The following is a 16,061-nucleotide window of genomic DNA, read 5'->3' as shown; positions in this document are numbered from 1 at the left end:
CTCACATCAATCATCTTGATGTGTCTGGATGCAAATGAGTTCTTGCATGTCTGTACTTCACTTCTTGGCCACAGCATGAAGATATTTGCTAGGCTCAGTCCATCATACTAAAATTGCCTGGGTCCTGGCTCCTGCGTCCTGGCTGTGTCTCCAGGTACAGCTGTTCACCCCCATGTGAGTAACTGCAGCCTGCCATTTTTGCACTTCACTGCAAGCATAGCCACTGGCTCCAACAAGCTGTCACCCATTCCTGGTACAGGACAGTTTAGCAAAGAGGATCTTACAGCAGCTAACATCTGCATCCTACTCACAGTCCTGTGTCAGGACAAGCAAGATCCCACATTTACTCCTGCTCTAGTGGCTGTATGAAGTAGGCCTGTTCGTTATTTTTCTATACTACCAAAGCTTTTAGGGATTCTCAAGGACTCTGAGAGTTAACCAACAGAATACTGGATATCTGCAAAGAACTTTTACCTGAGATTAGTTATTTTCCTTACTTATGTGTTGAACATGAATAGCCCTAGGCAAGCTGTGATGAAGGGCAGGCTGGAAAAACAACTAATGCTGCTAATATTGACCCAGAGCTCCATTTAGCTTTGCAACTCCCTTTAAAAGGAAGCAATCAAAAGAAATCACTGTGAGATCCTGAAGGCTGCTTGTTTGTTTTTTCACATGCTGCTCAGCTTGGGAGGTGAAAATACCCATCAGTTTGATTTCCTCTTTCTCAGACATTGGTCAGAGATGTCTTGATTCTTGATGGCTTTGCATTTTCAGTGCTGGAAAAGCAATGTTGAAATACACCTCTAAGAGGTCATGAAAAACATTCTGGTTGAAGAAAGATTGGGACACTTTTTACAGGTTTTTTTTTATTATGTTTTTTAAAGAATTTTCCAGGTCACACTGCTGAGCTTTGTTTTAAAATTAAAAAAAAAAAACAAACTAGGCTATTCCTACATGTGATTATCACTCATCACATCTGGTGATGCACAGATTGTCTAGCAGGTAATTTTCCTGAAAAAAAAAATCTGAAATCTACTAAGTGGACTTTGGAAAGCTTTTGCAGCACAGTGGTGTTTTCTAGACAGTGGTATATAAATGCCATTTCCAAGTGTGACTGCTGTTATTATTCCCAGATGTTCCAGCCCTTTAGTTGCCTAAATATAGCTGTTGGTGAGGAGTTTTAGGCTTTCAGGGCAGAAGGTCAGCTTGAAAGGGACTCAGGGTTGTAAAGTAAGCAATTTCTGGATTTTCAGCCTTATCAGCTCTCACTTTGAGTGTGATGGGAAAGCCTTTAAGCTGCTTTTGTCAAGCTTGGGAGATAAAACTGGCATTTCTGGGGTCTGTCTCATAGAAAAAACTGCTAAGGTGTGTGTCAGTTTGGGTCACAAGTTCCATTGGTGTAAATTTGTCCCATTGTATTAATATAGTAGAGCTAGTGTGATTTCCTCTGTATACTCCTGGCAGCATCAGTAGAAGAATTTTAACTTTAAATGGGAGATGTAAGACATACAGTCACCTCCCCATCTTGCCATGTGAGGAAGGAGCAAGTGAGGAGATAATGCCTTCTTTGGAGCCCAAGCATTGACATCCTTCATTTGAAGAAACAAGCCTAGGTTGACATAGGGTCAGCAGCAGAACTTTGGATTTCAGTGAGTCTGAGGGAAAACTACACTCAGTCTGATGAGCTACAGCTTGATCTGTGTCACACTTCAATATTTATGTACTGAAGGTTCTTTGTTTAATGGCAAATATTGTTCTGTTCCCATCATGACTGTCATGTAGCCATCTGTGTTAGCTAGGCTTGCACCTTTTATGTGTCATAAAAAACGTGCATATTGTAGTTTGATATGCTGGAGCATAATAAAAAGGTATGTGCAGTGAACAAAACTGTAGGAAAAATGGGTTGTGATCTTGTCAGTAAAGAAGGCAGTGGAAAAGGCCCCAGTCTTGGCCAATGACCTCATTCTGACTCCTACATTAGAAGAGCACTGACTTTGTCCTTCTTATGTACATTATTAAATCTGAATCTATGCTTTTATTTTACCCTTTCTTGTCTCATCTGCTTTTCAAGATTTTTTTTCTTTCTCATTTAGTAGTCATTCTCTAGTTTATTTTAAAATCTCTTTTTGTAGAAGTGTAACTGGACACTTCCTACCTGACCTTACCTCTTCCTCTTGCATCTCCCTGTGAAACAAGGCAACTTTTCACCTATAAACCAAGAAGAGTTAACCAGGAGCATCTGGAAGAATCACATACTTTTCAGTTAAAAGGTTATGACAAACTCTCTATTTTCTACAGAAAGTACACATTTTTCATATGCTCTAAAAACTTCACTTACTCAAGGACCTGACTTCTGTCCAGAAAAAGAATTCTGATAATTTTTTTCAACCATCGCTAATTTTTCTTCATTAGGAATTTTCAACCAGTCCTTATTTTTCTTCATAAGGATTTTATTTTCTCCTTCACCATTTCTCTTTCTACAGCCTCTTGAGCAAAATAAAATCCCTATAAACATTTGAGCACTAGATGAACTTTCCAACCTATGGTATTTGAGTGGATTAAAAATAAGGTGAAATAAGTTTGCTGGTGCCCTATTTTTGACAACTCTGGCCTAGACGCTTCCTTTATAGGTCAGTAAAAGCCTTGTTATGTGTTTGTAGAGTCAGCAGAAAAAGCTGGCTTTCCTCATAGCCTGAACCAGTGCAATCGTGAAGCTTTCTGAAGTCACTGAGATAAAGACCAGGCCCTGAGAGAGAGCACGAAAAATACACTTATATGCATAGCTCTGGCCCTTGGATACATCAAAATATTTTTAACCAAGTGGTAGAGGGAAAAAGAATAGAATCCTTCACCTCCATCCAGACCACACCAGGCAGCTCAGCATTGCTCTTGGCTGGAAATGCTGCTGCCAGGGATGTGTGTCCCCATCACAGCAGAACATGCAACATCCTCATCTGAAGCCCAGCCAGCACGGCCACCTGAGAAGTGGGCCAGAATGAGGAAAGACTGTACAGCTCTTTCTCCACAACAGAGGGCAAGGTTCCTCCACTCCTTCCCTACCTGTGAGCAGTCAAAAGGTACCTATATATGTGAATATTTTTAGGTCAGTAGCTTCCTTCTAGCTGGTATCTAAGAACCACAGGTTTGATCATGGTGTGGGATATGCCTGTAGGGTATTGTGTAGTTTTCAGTCTGTCTCTCTTTATCTTGCTTGAACAGCTTAATCTGGTTTCACCACGTTTCTTTTTCCAGCCTGAGCTTTTTCTTGCTTGCAGGGTATTGTTGCTCAGGGGAGCTGGTAGGAGAATAAAAATCAAGCTGGAGAAATGTGTATAGTCTATTTTAAATAGACGTACTCCCCAGGAGAAAATCAGTCCCTAGTCAGTAAAAGCAGTTTCTAGGGTACACAAGATGAAAAGAATTTCTCTGTGAGAAGATTTCTGGTAATTTAATTACTACTAACACCATCCAGCACTGCCAGCGGAAATGGTTGTAGTTTTCAACTGGCTTGCTGTAAAGACTGAATCAGGCATGATGGTAAATTTAATATATTCTGCCTTAGTGATTAGCATTTGTGTTCCACTTTGCAGCCTTTAATGGGAGCCCTGTGGCTGTGTGCGCTCTAGTAGCACTGGTTTCCATGACAGATTCTGTGTCAACTATTTTTCACACATGCTTTATGACTTATTGTACAGCACGTGTTGTTTAGTTTCACAGCCTGTGCTACAGTTTTCAGGAAACCTGTGACTCTTTAACATCTACATTTCAAGAAGCAATTGCCAGCTGTGAGGAGTGAGAGAACAATGAGCAATCCGTATAGGAAAGGTGGGGAAAGCACGCTGGTATGTTAAAAATTTGGATTTGTCACAGCAGAATACAGCTGGCAGAAGTGACAGGCTCAGGAGCATGTGTGAGGCCTTGGACTGGAAGGACCTGATTGTTAGTGATGGTTTGCTGCTGCTTTGCGATGTCTCCAGTGTGAGATTTTGAATTTCTGTCACATTCTCTGAACCCCTTGTCTAGCACTGCCTGAGGCTCTCTCTTGTGCATGCCTTCTTTGTTCCCATGCCCTGTGTGTCCTCTATGAAAAGCTTCTCCCTCATGCCAGAAAGACATTTCTAAAATTACCAAGGAGGAATTGTGCCAGGCGGGTATTTCTATGCACACATGTGAGCCTTGCTGGGTGAGCCGAGTCTTGCTACCCCAGATGAGCTCTCACCATGTCCATGCTGGGAAACCTCTCCTGGGAGCAGGAAGGTGCCCAGCCATGCTCCTATTCCCCCCAGCACACTGGCAGCTTGGGAAGGACAATTTCTTCTGGGGGGTTCTCCTGCTGAGAGCTCCCCCTGAGCCCACGGCAGGTGGGGTTGGTGGGGGCATGGGGCTGCATCTCTGGCAGAGGCTCCCTTGGACACTGTCAGGCTCTGAGCAGGGCACAGGCTGTGCTGTGTCATCACAGCTCAGCACATCAGTTGCTCTCCAAGGATGACGTACCAGAAGATGGAGGTCAATGAGAATTTGCCTCAACAGAATCTGAGGAAAGTAAAAAGGCAAGCCTGCAGTGAGGCAGTGAGCCCGGGGTGGGTGTACGTGCTCTGCCTGAAATAGAGCGACCAGAATTGGAAACTGTCCTTTGGCCAAGTCCTTCAGAAAGGAGCTTTCCAGAGCAGCATGATGTGCTGTGGCCCTTGCTGGGTTGGAAGGGAAAGCCTGCCTGTGACTGCTGCCTCCCTCAAGTAGCACCCGACAATTAATTCTGCAGCAGGAAATAGGTGGGAGATTAACAAAGGGTTTGTTGCTGAGCGGATTGTGTGGCCCCGTCAAAAGGAGCTGCAATTCCCACCCAGCCTGATTATTTTTGCCATGGACTAGCCCTGTTACTTGCTTCCCCTTTCAAATAAGGTTAACACCTTCAGAAATTCGGAACTTGCTAGAGACTTGGAGTCTGCTGGAGAGAGTGGTTTCCGCCTCTCCTGGGGATTTCTGCACAGTGTTAGGAGTTGGCAGGGTTCAAAGTTGGAAGGGATCCTGGCTTTAGACTGAGAGGGGGACAAAGACAACTGACAAAGAGCAGCATTCCAGCCAGGGATGGGCTCATTTGTCATCTGCCAGGTTCCTATTAGATCTTGCAGTCCCCGGGAGAAAATTTGTTAAAAAATGAAAAGCTTTCTGGTGTCTGAAGATCAGTGGAGCCTGGTGCAGGAGATTTTGCCTGACCAACTTCAGATAACTTAAAAATGTGGAAGTTGCAACATAAATCACTTAAAACCCAAGAGCCAGTCAGGAACTGTTTCGCACCCAGAACTGTGTCCTATTCCCTGGCAGCCATAAAGCCTCGGTTTTGTGTTCCCTAACTCCCATGCTTCCAGACTTGTGGCTCTCCTCCACCAGAGGAGAGGTGAAAATTCTGTGACAACTGTTTGTAGTTAAACATGGTCACTGAGATGTTCTGGGTCCTCCAGTGAGCCTGCAGCCTGTGCTGTCTCTGGCTCCATGAGAAAACCATGCACTCCTGTTAAACTTTCGCCCCAGGTTTGGAGAGCTTGAGGGTAAAATGACTCCCATAGGCACTCAGCTTATGCACACAGCTTATGCTAAATCTTCTTAAAACGTGGGAGAGCCCTTCTCCTTGTGCTTCCTTTCACTGTGTCTTATCCACCTGGCAGTTGGCATTGCAGTCACAGACTGTATGTGGCAGACTCTCCTGGACAGATAGACCAGGGAAACTATTCACCACTCCTGCACTCAGGTTAGGAACCCAAAATCATGCATGGCTGCAGTTCCACCCAGACAGAGCTGTTTATTTTTGAAGCAGCTGGGAGATGCTGTGAGAGAGGTGGCTAAAATTCAGCTGGGATTATTTTTAATACCCTATGTCTGGAGGGAAATTCAGAGTTCCATTTGATTAGAGCTGCTTTTTTCATTCCAAATGTGTTTGCTTATATTGCATGAAGTCCTGCCATTTTCTGTACCTTTCCATCCACTTCCACTCTCCTCTTTTGGCTTCCCCTCAAAATGCTCAGTTTGGGGCCAGGACCTTGTGGCAGGTGATGCAATGTGCCTGCTCAGCAGGAGGACCCAGCCCTGCTCTGCTCCATACTCCTGTGAGCTATCTTTATGGCTTGCTCCCCATCTGCCGTGCAGGATGAAATCTGCCTTCTAGCAGGTAATTCATCATTGTACTTGGTGACAACACAAAGCTCTCCTGTTGAGGCATCTGAGTGTGTCCCCTGGCTGAGACACCTCTTTACACAAAGCCTGGGGAATTAAGCTGTGTTACAGTATTTATACTGGGCTGTAGCTTTGCTCCGAACACTGCCAGGCTCCAGAGTCAGTAAGTGTGGAGTCAGCAAGGAGGCGGGCTGTGCTGAATGGTGGAGGACCTACATTTGTCTCCTCACTCTGCCTCTGGCCTGCCCAGGATTTGGGTTGACTGGTTTTGGCTACCCTTGGCCTTTGGTTCTCCAGCTGTAGAGTGAGATGACAACACTACCCTTCCTCTTAGGGATGCTGAGTTGATAAAGGCATTAATGCTGGCATTGCTTGCTATTACTTTCTATATTACTATTAAGGAAAGCCAAGTAAATAGTAGTTGGGAGTTGATGGACAGCCAGATTTTCTCTTCATTCACACCTCCACCTTCTGAAACCACTGGGATGTCACCACAACCTGATACTTGTAAGCCCTTGAGTGTGTGTGTATGTGTGTGCATGTGTGTGACACCACAGCATCTCTCTTGCTGGATTCAAACCAGATGTTGAGATGACAATTTGATCCCCTCCTGCTCTGGCTGAGCTGAGTGGGTGGAATCTGGGCTGTAGCTCACAGCAGAGTGTCCAGCCAAGAATCTCCAGGCCTTTCTTTGACATAACAGGACCCCCTGGAAGTTTGGGAAATGTTGCTGTATCAATGCACAGCTGGAGAAGCCAAAGCCCCTGAAGCAGAGCAGGCATGCTCACAACTGGACAAGCTGGGGCATGGTCTCTTCCCTGGCCTGACCACCAGATGGAGACGTCCCTCCCAGAGCTGTGAAAAATGCAGGTATTCGTGAAAATACATTGCACACTGGTTTCTCAAGGACCTGCCACTGGAATGTCCAGTGGTTTCACAACAAGTCAGATCTAGACAGTGGTATGGGAAATGGGTTCTTGATTTAGTAACAGGTTATAAGGAGCAGCTTTTAGGAGAATTCCTCGTCTTGAAGTGTTTCCATTTATGAAGCACCCTTTCTCCCAAGTGTGGTACAAGTACCACAAGCTACTGCTTGGTTCAGAGATCCTGAACATCTCACTTTCTACTGATTAAGGATGCTCTGCAGCTCACAAGTTGCCCATAGATGACCACACTTGCAACAGCACCCATGGAGCTCTAACAGAATGCACACTCTGTGGCACAGGATTGATGACATCTCTGACGCCCAAAACAGCTCTTTTTCAGCCAGCTCCACCCTGCAGTTTGCTTCACTCTGCCTCAGAATCAAGGATCATAAATATGGATTTGTCTTTGCCCCGATACTTAATTTTGCTTAGGTAAGAATTTTTGAGTTCAGAGGGGGGAAAAAGAAGGCAAAAGTATTGCTTTGTGACTTCAGCTGTTCGTGGTGGCTATTGTACCTCACTACTTCAATGTATGTTTGACCTTGCTTCTTCTCCCTGGGCTCATTCTTCAAGTAGAAGGATATTAATGACTTTGACTTGAATCCAGCTCTCCCTTCCCCCTTTCCTCCTTTTTCCTAAGAACTGACAATGAGATCAGACAAAAACTCTGAATCAGTGTCCAGTCATACAGTGGTATGTCTTGTGCTAATGTTTTGCAGAGCTTCAAGCTGAGATGGTTGAAGTTGCTCTGAATCACTGCAAGAGGATCTGCAGCTCTGATTCTTTGAGGAGCAAATGCTGGAGGTGCTTTGCCTCTTGAAGCCCAACAGTAAGCATTGGTAAATGTGCAAATTCTGTCTGTTCCTATGGAAAGTGGATCTTTTGGGCACTGAATGACAGATGTTAGAAGCATGCAGGATACAGATTAGCTAACCTCCACAGCTGCTGGCCTGTGGCATGCTGGCGTCCAGGTCTGAGTACTGTTATCCCACAGAGGAATTGTAACAAGGGTATGGGCTTCCAATACCTGATTTGGCTACACACCCAGTACTAACATCTTATTTTACAGAAACCAGAAAAATAAATATATTTCCTCCAGAAGTACAAATCCCAAGGCCTCATACATCCTTTGAAGTACAGAAGGTCCCGGACACACAGTTTTGCTGTCCTGATCTCTTGCAGATCACGTTATAGGCACCTGACTGTGCCTCACTGCATACACACATTGCCAACCACCAGATTCAACACAGACTGTTCCCTGTCATGAAGGGACAAAGTGTGAGTAAATAAAGCAAGTGAGGGATAGAAAAGGTTGAGAAGATGCTGTTTTAGGGAATACAAGCATTCAGGAATGTGTTTGGGTTTTAGTGGTAGTTTTGCTCTTAAGACAAGGAGAGACTTCTCTAAAAGTGATGTCTGAGAGTTGAAATTAGGGATCAGGGCTGTGCAGACCATTTCTGCAAGGTGAATGGGGGTTAGTGGAGGCACACACAATGTCCCACAGGGCTGGGTCACTGCCAGCATGGAGCTTGCTTTCACTCACATGTTATCAGGAGATCCTCTGAAGTCTGACAGGCGGATGTGATGGAGACCCCAATATCAAATCTTCTCTCCTACTAGTTATCTTTTTTCTGTATTCTCTTGAAGGGTGGATTTGTCAAAGGAGAAGAGGTGGCTCAAGTGGCTGCAGCTCTCCCCTCCCCCAGCTCTCCTGATTTATTAATGCAATGCTCATCCTGGAAGACCAGTCATACAGTAGCATACTTTCCCCACAGCCAACTAAAGACAGGACACATGCTCAAAATATCTATATTTCTCCTTTCTTGGAAATGGTGTGTTACTCACAGACTTAAAATACTATGTGGAAAGTTGTCCTGTATTATTTTTTTTCCTGTTGACAATGCCCACTGGCAAAAGTCCATCAAATAACAGATGAGGTGATGAATGCAGCTGGAGTTTAGCTCTAGGACATAAGTTCCCCCGTGTTTGTCTTTGGGTCCTAGGGGTACAGGCATGTCTGTAGGAGGAGTAATATTCTATAGAAGTAGTAATATCTCACCAGCTTCTGAGGGATCTCAAAGTGCTTTGAAGCCTGAAAATAACAGAAAACTATTATGTTCAGGAATTACTTTTACATTACTTTTACTGTTGAAAGGCAGCCCCACCACTGGGACACAGCAGGGCAACCTATTTATTGTTAAGGTTGTGCAGCAAAGCAGGGTACAAAGGGAACTGAATCACCAGCAGGAATGTGGAATGGACTAGACAGCACTTCCCTAATCATTACATGACCAGGATATCAGTGTTGGTGTCATGCTACTCACACATGTCAAAATAAGTGCTTAAGACTTTATTGTCCAAAAGAACATGCTTGAGGCGGTAGAAATCCTCAGATGTTAAGCAGGACCCTGTAGGCTTGAAGAGGAATGGGGTTTTGCTCTTGGTTTGTGATACAGTTGGGGCACTTTAGCTTTGCAAGGAGAGTTATTCAGAAATTATTTGAGAAAACACACTTGCTGCTCAGATCTCCTCAAATCCCTGCACATCCATGTTGGACATTTCCAGAAATGAGGTCATGTGGAAGACATGAATAGATTTGAATATGCAGTGCCCTGATCCAGCAAGGCTGCAGATTTTTTTATATTGTCTTCTCTTAATTTCTAAATAGGACTTCCCAAATACTGTAAAGTTCTGGGTTACTGTCAATTCTCAGATCTCCTTGTATTGAGCTCAAAATCCAAGACAGGGCATTCTAGAACTTGACAGTATGACATAGTGTCTCCCTAAGGTCCTGCCTGCTGAGGAGGAACTAAGCACTAGAGAAAAAGACTTTGAGACTGACGCTTTAGAAGTAAGGAAGGAGTCATGGAGACCAGCAGAAGAGGGGGACTGAGAGTTCAGTGCTCAAAGAGGTCAGCTTTGCTATGGACCTCTGAGGTGGCTTTGAGCAAGTCACCTGTCTTTCATTGTGCCTCATGTGTCCCCCCTGTCCCAAACCGTTAATGACTTCATCTCTAAAATGTTTTGAGATTGAAGTATGATCTGAGTATTGTTATTCACTTGCTGGTGGCACCAGAGTTTCAGAACAATCTCTTAATATAAACATCCACCTCATTAAGCTGAGAAGAAACTCTCTCACACTTTTCCCGCTGGATAACAAACAATTACACTGGTTGGGTTTAAAGGTAAAAATTAATAATTTCCTTCCTGTTCTGAAGGAGTTTTTACTTCCGGAATCTGGAAAATTCTTTTCTTAAACATTCCATGTAAATATAATTCTTTTAAAAAATAATACACATGGCTTAAGTCATCATAAGCACAATGGTTATTGTATATAAAAGAATTGTGGCACCATTTTATAACTAGGGAAGGGCTATATTTAAGAAGCTGTATAAATCACATTCAAATGTGCTGATGTTAAAAATGTCAGGTGGCCCTAGGGAAGGTGAAGAGGGTGTTCTAAGGGCCATGAGTGACTGAAGAGAAGTCTCATAGAAGTATTGAAATACAATATGGAATACATTTTATTAAAAATAATAAAAAATGTAACATTGTTTCATTGTTTCCTGCCCTTGTGATCCCAAAGACTTATATTGTCCTGATCTGTACTGTAGTCCCAGAGGACTTTCAAAGATCTTTCATAGGAAGCAAACTTTTACTTATTGCCTGCAGTATTATGGAGGGTGTTTGGGGTGCAGGAAGGACATTGCTGGTAGTACATTTTCTGGAAGCTCCACCTAACCGTTCTGGACATCTCTGTGGTGGAGAAAGCCCTTTCCTTTTGAAGGCCAGGGCACCTCAGATAAAATGTCATGTCAAAGCGACAGGGAATGTCAAAATTGTAGCATAATTTATAATTCATGCTGAAAGAGACCATGATATGGGGGCCTGGTTCAGAGTGCTGGTGCTGTTGCTGGGGTTCTCCCTCAGAGAGCAATCAGCTCCATCCCAGGAGAATGTGAATTAAGATCAAAAGTCAAATGTCTGTGTGAGGAAGGGACAGTTTTATGTGTCTCCAGGAACCCTTTAGTTCTGATGTGTTGTGGATATGTGTGATGCAGACATTCATTGTGCAGACCAGCTCTGTGGCTTAAGTCAGTCTGAAACCTTGTGGGTTTGTTTCTGGAGAGCTATACAGTCACTGGTATTGGCCACAAAGGCTGAAGTGATTTCAGCATTGTCTGGGAACAAAAGGACCCCAAGGAAACTGGATGATGGCTCCCAGTGGACCCCCTGCTTGTGTGACTGTGCAGTGGTGTGGATGGGAGGGCCGCTGGGGCTGCTGGGCAGCCTGCCAGAGCCCGAGAGGAGCTCAGTGGATCAGCAGACCCCAGATGAGTGCATCCATTAGCAACTGAAATGCTGTGCCTTGTCTCCTGGTGGTGTGAATGGCCTCTCTGTCTCAGCCCAAAGTGTGCCACAGGCTCTGTCCTGCCTACTGAAGGTACAGCTTTCACTTGAAGCTTTTCACCTGTGGTCCTAAGACACTCTGCTCTCTGAAAGTTACATTGGAAACAAGGTACTCAACTTTCTGCTCCCCTTGAACATCCCATTACAGTCATTTCTATGGATTTGAACTACTTTAAATAGTATCTGATGCCAGACTGGCTCTGTCCTGTCCTCTTCAGCATATGTCTCCTAGAGTGTCTCACAGAGGTGTGCCCTCCTGCATCTTAAAATGCTCGCTTTTACAGAAGTTGCTTTGGGTTTATTTCACTTCTAAGCAGCCAGCTGCAAAAACAGTATCTGGGATTATAGTCATAAAGCATCAGTGGAATTAAATTGTTAGAAACACTCCACTCCTTAAATAGAAAACCCCATACTCATCTGATGTGCAGTTGGCATAATTTCTTAAAAGGATGAACTTTGCCCCAAAATCATGAACAAGACTAGGGCATATGAAACTTCCAGTTTGGAGTGAATCCAATTTAGGCTGTAACCAAATCTGAAATAAGTTTTTGTGCAAGTAACTCTTACTCACCCAAGGAGCTCTGTTCACTTTAGTGGCATTGCTAATGTGATTATGGGCTGCAAAATTGAATGTCATATATATGATTTGTAATTTGTGGAGAGAGGCCCCTGGAAAAATTTCATCTTATTTAACTTCAATTAAGTCTGGCAAGAACCTTTTGCTTCAATAAAAAGACCAGACCACAGAGGTAATTGGTGAAATAATCATGGGCATTCCCTACCACACATCGTTGCATGTTAACAACACTTTCCTACATGCATCACTAATCTTTGGGTCGTGGGCTGGAGAAGGGCCTGGAAAAAACAATCAGGGTTTTAAATTAGGAGGCACTTAGAATGGGGAAAATAATAGGTCTTCAATTTATTTAATATACAGCAGTTTGAGTTAAGTTGTTTGAGTTGTTTGAGTTAAGGTGGTAGATATTTTACGCTTCAGGATCTATAATTCTTTAGCATTTCCAGGCAAGTAGTAGGTCTCTTGAAAATCATAGCAGAATTGCTGGAAAATTCCTAGCAGTTGGCTGCAGGAGAAGACACCCTCAAGGCTGCAGCAGCACCAGAGACATACAGAACATCAATATCTCTCTCCCCTGCAGCTGCCTCCTGCACAGAATTAGCTGTTTGCTGGAACCTACAGGACAAGGAGGGTGTCCCTGGCATGTCCCTGGGCTGCCCTTCCTGAAGGCATTCTCAAGGCCTGGTCTGCCAATGCTCGATTCTCTTCCAAGTCACACACTGGTGAGCTGTCTGCTGGGACACTGTGGCTTCTGAGCCAAGCTGAAGAGCTTGAGGGCGTTGAGTCACAGGCACCCATGGCTGCAGCTGGAATGGACATTGCTATCCTCAGCTGTCTGTGTCATCTCTCTCTTGGAGGATGTTTCCAGCACATCTGGTGAAGCCTTTAAGACACCAGGCAGGCACAGTTTTACAAGGGGTTAAGCCACCAAGGCCGCAGTGGCAGCAGCCTCTGACAGAACAGTGAAGAGAGAGGCGAGGACAAAATAAGTCACCCCAACCCATGCGTGGCTGCTTCTGAGTCTTCCAGCTCTCACCACAGGCTTCAGGGTGGTGGATGATTTACAGACACCTCCCTAAGATTATTATCTGCATTTATATCTTCAGCTGGCAAAGCATGCAGTGATTGTGGGGACATAGAAAAGCATCCTCTAAGGGTTTGTTGCTGGGCTGGGATGAAGGGGGTTAGGTACTCATAGCATAATTTGCATTTCAAAAAGCACCAGCTGTGTATTTTTGGAGAAAAAGCAAGTTTTAACTTGTAGTTGAGGACATCTACAGGTTCTATATTAGCATAAACTGCAATGACCAGGCTTTCTCTTTCTCCCAATCCCCTGTCTGAGTGTAGAGTTCAGTGACTAAGTCAAAGGAATCTCACTCAACAAATTCGGGAGACCAAAGTCTGGGAGAGGCAAAGAATCTGAGGTGTAAGTCTTTAAAAACTAACTAAATCTACAGAAGTGTTTGTTTGCAGACAGATTTGGCATGGATCTGTTGTATACCCATTTTCCATGGAATCTGGCTCCTTGAGTTGCCTCTCTACAAGTGGGTATGAAGATAAGTGGAGGGGGAAGGTTCAAGAGAAACTGTATAATAATGAGGGCATTTGTAGTCATGTGATGAGTCTTTCTGCCTCCTAAAGGTCCAATAGGAAAACTATGACTCTGAATTGTCTCTTGCCTATTAAAACAAAGTGCCACTTTTTCCTGTTGCAGTTCAGCTTTACAGGTGTCTGACCTGGGGCAATCTTGATTCCAACTGCTGGGATATAGATTTCACGTGAGAATGTAGCTCTAAAGAAGTATTGACTTAGAGGCACTGGTGAAAATGAATTTAAATGGCATTCTTACACAAACACAACAGAACAGCCCCGTGGTACTTTTCATTCTCCTCTACTGTTTGCTTAGGATAACAGGAATATTATGGAGAGCAGATTGTCTCCCCATCATCATATTGTGTCTGTATTTCTGCTGTAAACCCCATTTTGACCTTTCCTTTCTGAGGCTGTAGTTTCCTGAGAGCTGGATTAAGTTGCTCTGGCTGCATGCCACTGTTTTCTGTCTCAAACATTTCTTCCTTCTCCCTTTCCTGTACCAGCACAGCCCTTTGGATCTCCCCATGGAGGAGTGGATTGGGGAACTGTTCAGGATTAAATATTATATCATTTCACCCGGGCTAAAAACCTCCTCTCTGCTTTCACCAAAACTTTCCTCTATCCAAGTTCAACATCTTGGATAGACACTGTGTAAAAATGGGATGTTTTTTCTCAAGGGAAATCTGAATATATCACTATTAGTTTTCATTCCAAGTTGGGAGAAAGAGACCAGATAACTCATTTGTTTTCCATAGAATGTTAGGAAAAATGTGGAATGAAAAGTCTCAAAGCAGATGAGGGGTGCAGTCTGCAAAGCATTTCGGTGTGCTGCACCCCACTTTCTGCAGTGGCTGGGAGGCACCAGGGCCACGGGCAAAGGAGCACTGAACTGACCTGGAGCAGAATGTTGCTGCTCAGCTGGCCAGGACAAAATGTTTTCATTTCAATTTAAGCAGCCCAAAGTGAAATAGTCAGCTCTCAGTTAACTGCGGGTGGATTATCTATGTTGAAAAAGAACCTTTTTTAAACATTGTATCATGTGAACAGCTGGATCTGGAAATGAAGTTTCTGGCTTTTCCTTGGCCACCAAGAAGCCTTGGTGCTATAAAACACACAGGCTTGCTTAACTGTGAAATTGTTCAGTTTGTCTTCTGATAACCTACAACTGCAGAGCTCTTTGCGTCACGGCAAAGTACCACAGGATCTGTTTACTCTGGTGTAAAGCCCCACCTATGGGAACTGGGAGACTGGGAGAATTTCAGGTCCTCTTAAAACACATAAATGAGCCATGATAACATATAAAATAGAATAGAATACAAGGGGAACTCCAAAACAGGAACTTAAACATTTGTGTCAGAAGGAAGATGAATATTGGAATTGTTTTTAGATGTTCCAGTTTTTGGAGGGTGGAGCAGAAAGGCTATCTCAGACTGATTTGGATCATGGGGATATCAGTAATAATTCATGATCCAAGGAGAACAATGTGGCTTATCAACTTTCTGAATGAATGTTCAGATGCACACAGAAGTTAGTGTGTGATGGTACAGCAGTATGTGTCAGCTCAACTGCAGGGACTGTGTGTGTGTCTTTAGTCCTAAGTGGAAAATGTGATATAATTTCAGTTAGCTTACTCCCCTAGAGAAAGAGGATATTGAGCTAAAATTAACAGATTCATAGCTCATTGCCAGAAGGGACCATTATGATAATCGATCTGACCTCATACATAACAAAGGTCACAGAAGCTCGCCCAGAAATTCCTTCAGCTAGGCTATAAATTGTACCTTCTTTCTTTTTTAAAAGACATTAAAGATATGCAGTCGTTAAGCAAAGACTTTATGTGATGAAGAATTTACGATGTTTAGTTTTTTCCTACTTGGTTAATAGTAAAGTCTGCAAATTCTTAACAGAGTAATTAAGTTTATTTTTATGTTGCTTTTGATTTTTTAAATTTCAATTGAACTCTCAGATAGAAATATTTAGCCCTGCCTCTGCTTTTTATTTATAAGACATACAATATTTTTGACTGAAAAAAAATACATATCATCATCAAAAAAATATATATCATCATGTTTGCACCAAGCAAACTGTTTTGCTGTTGTTGATGGTGGAGCCATAGTAGATTTACAGTGACCAACTGTAAATGTTTTAACTGATGTTAAAATAAATGTGTAATAAGCATATACTTATAAAGTCCCTGGTTGCTAAAATGGCTACAAGAAGTGAATTACTGAGCCAGTTCATGGGAATCTTGTAATGCAATTGGCTGGAAGAGGAAAGTGAAGCAGAGAAAGAAGCTGCCCTTTCTGGACAAGTCAGGTTCATGTGCAAAAGGTAAATCTTCCATTGCCAATGGGTGCAAGGGTGTTGAAAAATAAGTGAAAGTT

The sequence above is a fragment of the Vidua macroura genome, chromosome 8, assembly GCF_024509145.1.
Source record: "Vidua macroura isolate BioBank_ID:100142 chromosome 8, ASM2450914v1, whole genome shotgun sequence".
Taxonomy (NCBI): Eukaryota; Metazoa; Chordata; class Aves; order Passeriformes; family Viduidae; genus Vidua; species Vidua macroura.
Note: the sequence above shows the minus strand (reverse complement) of the source record.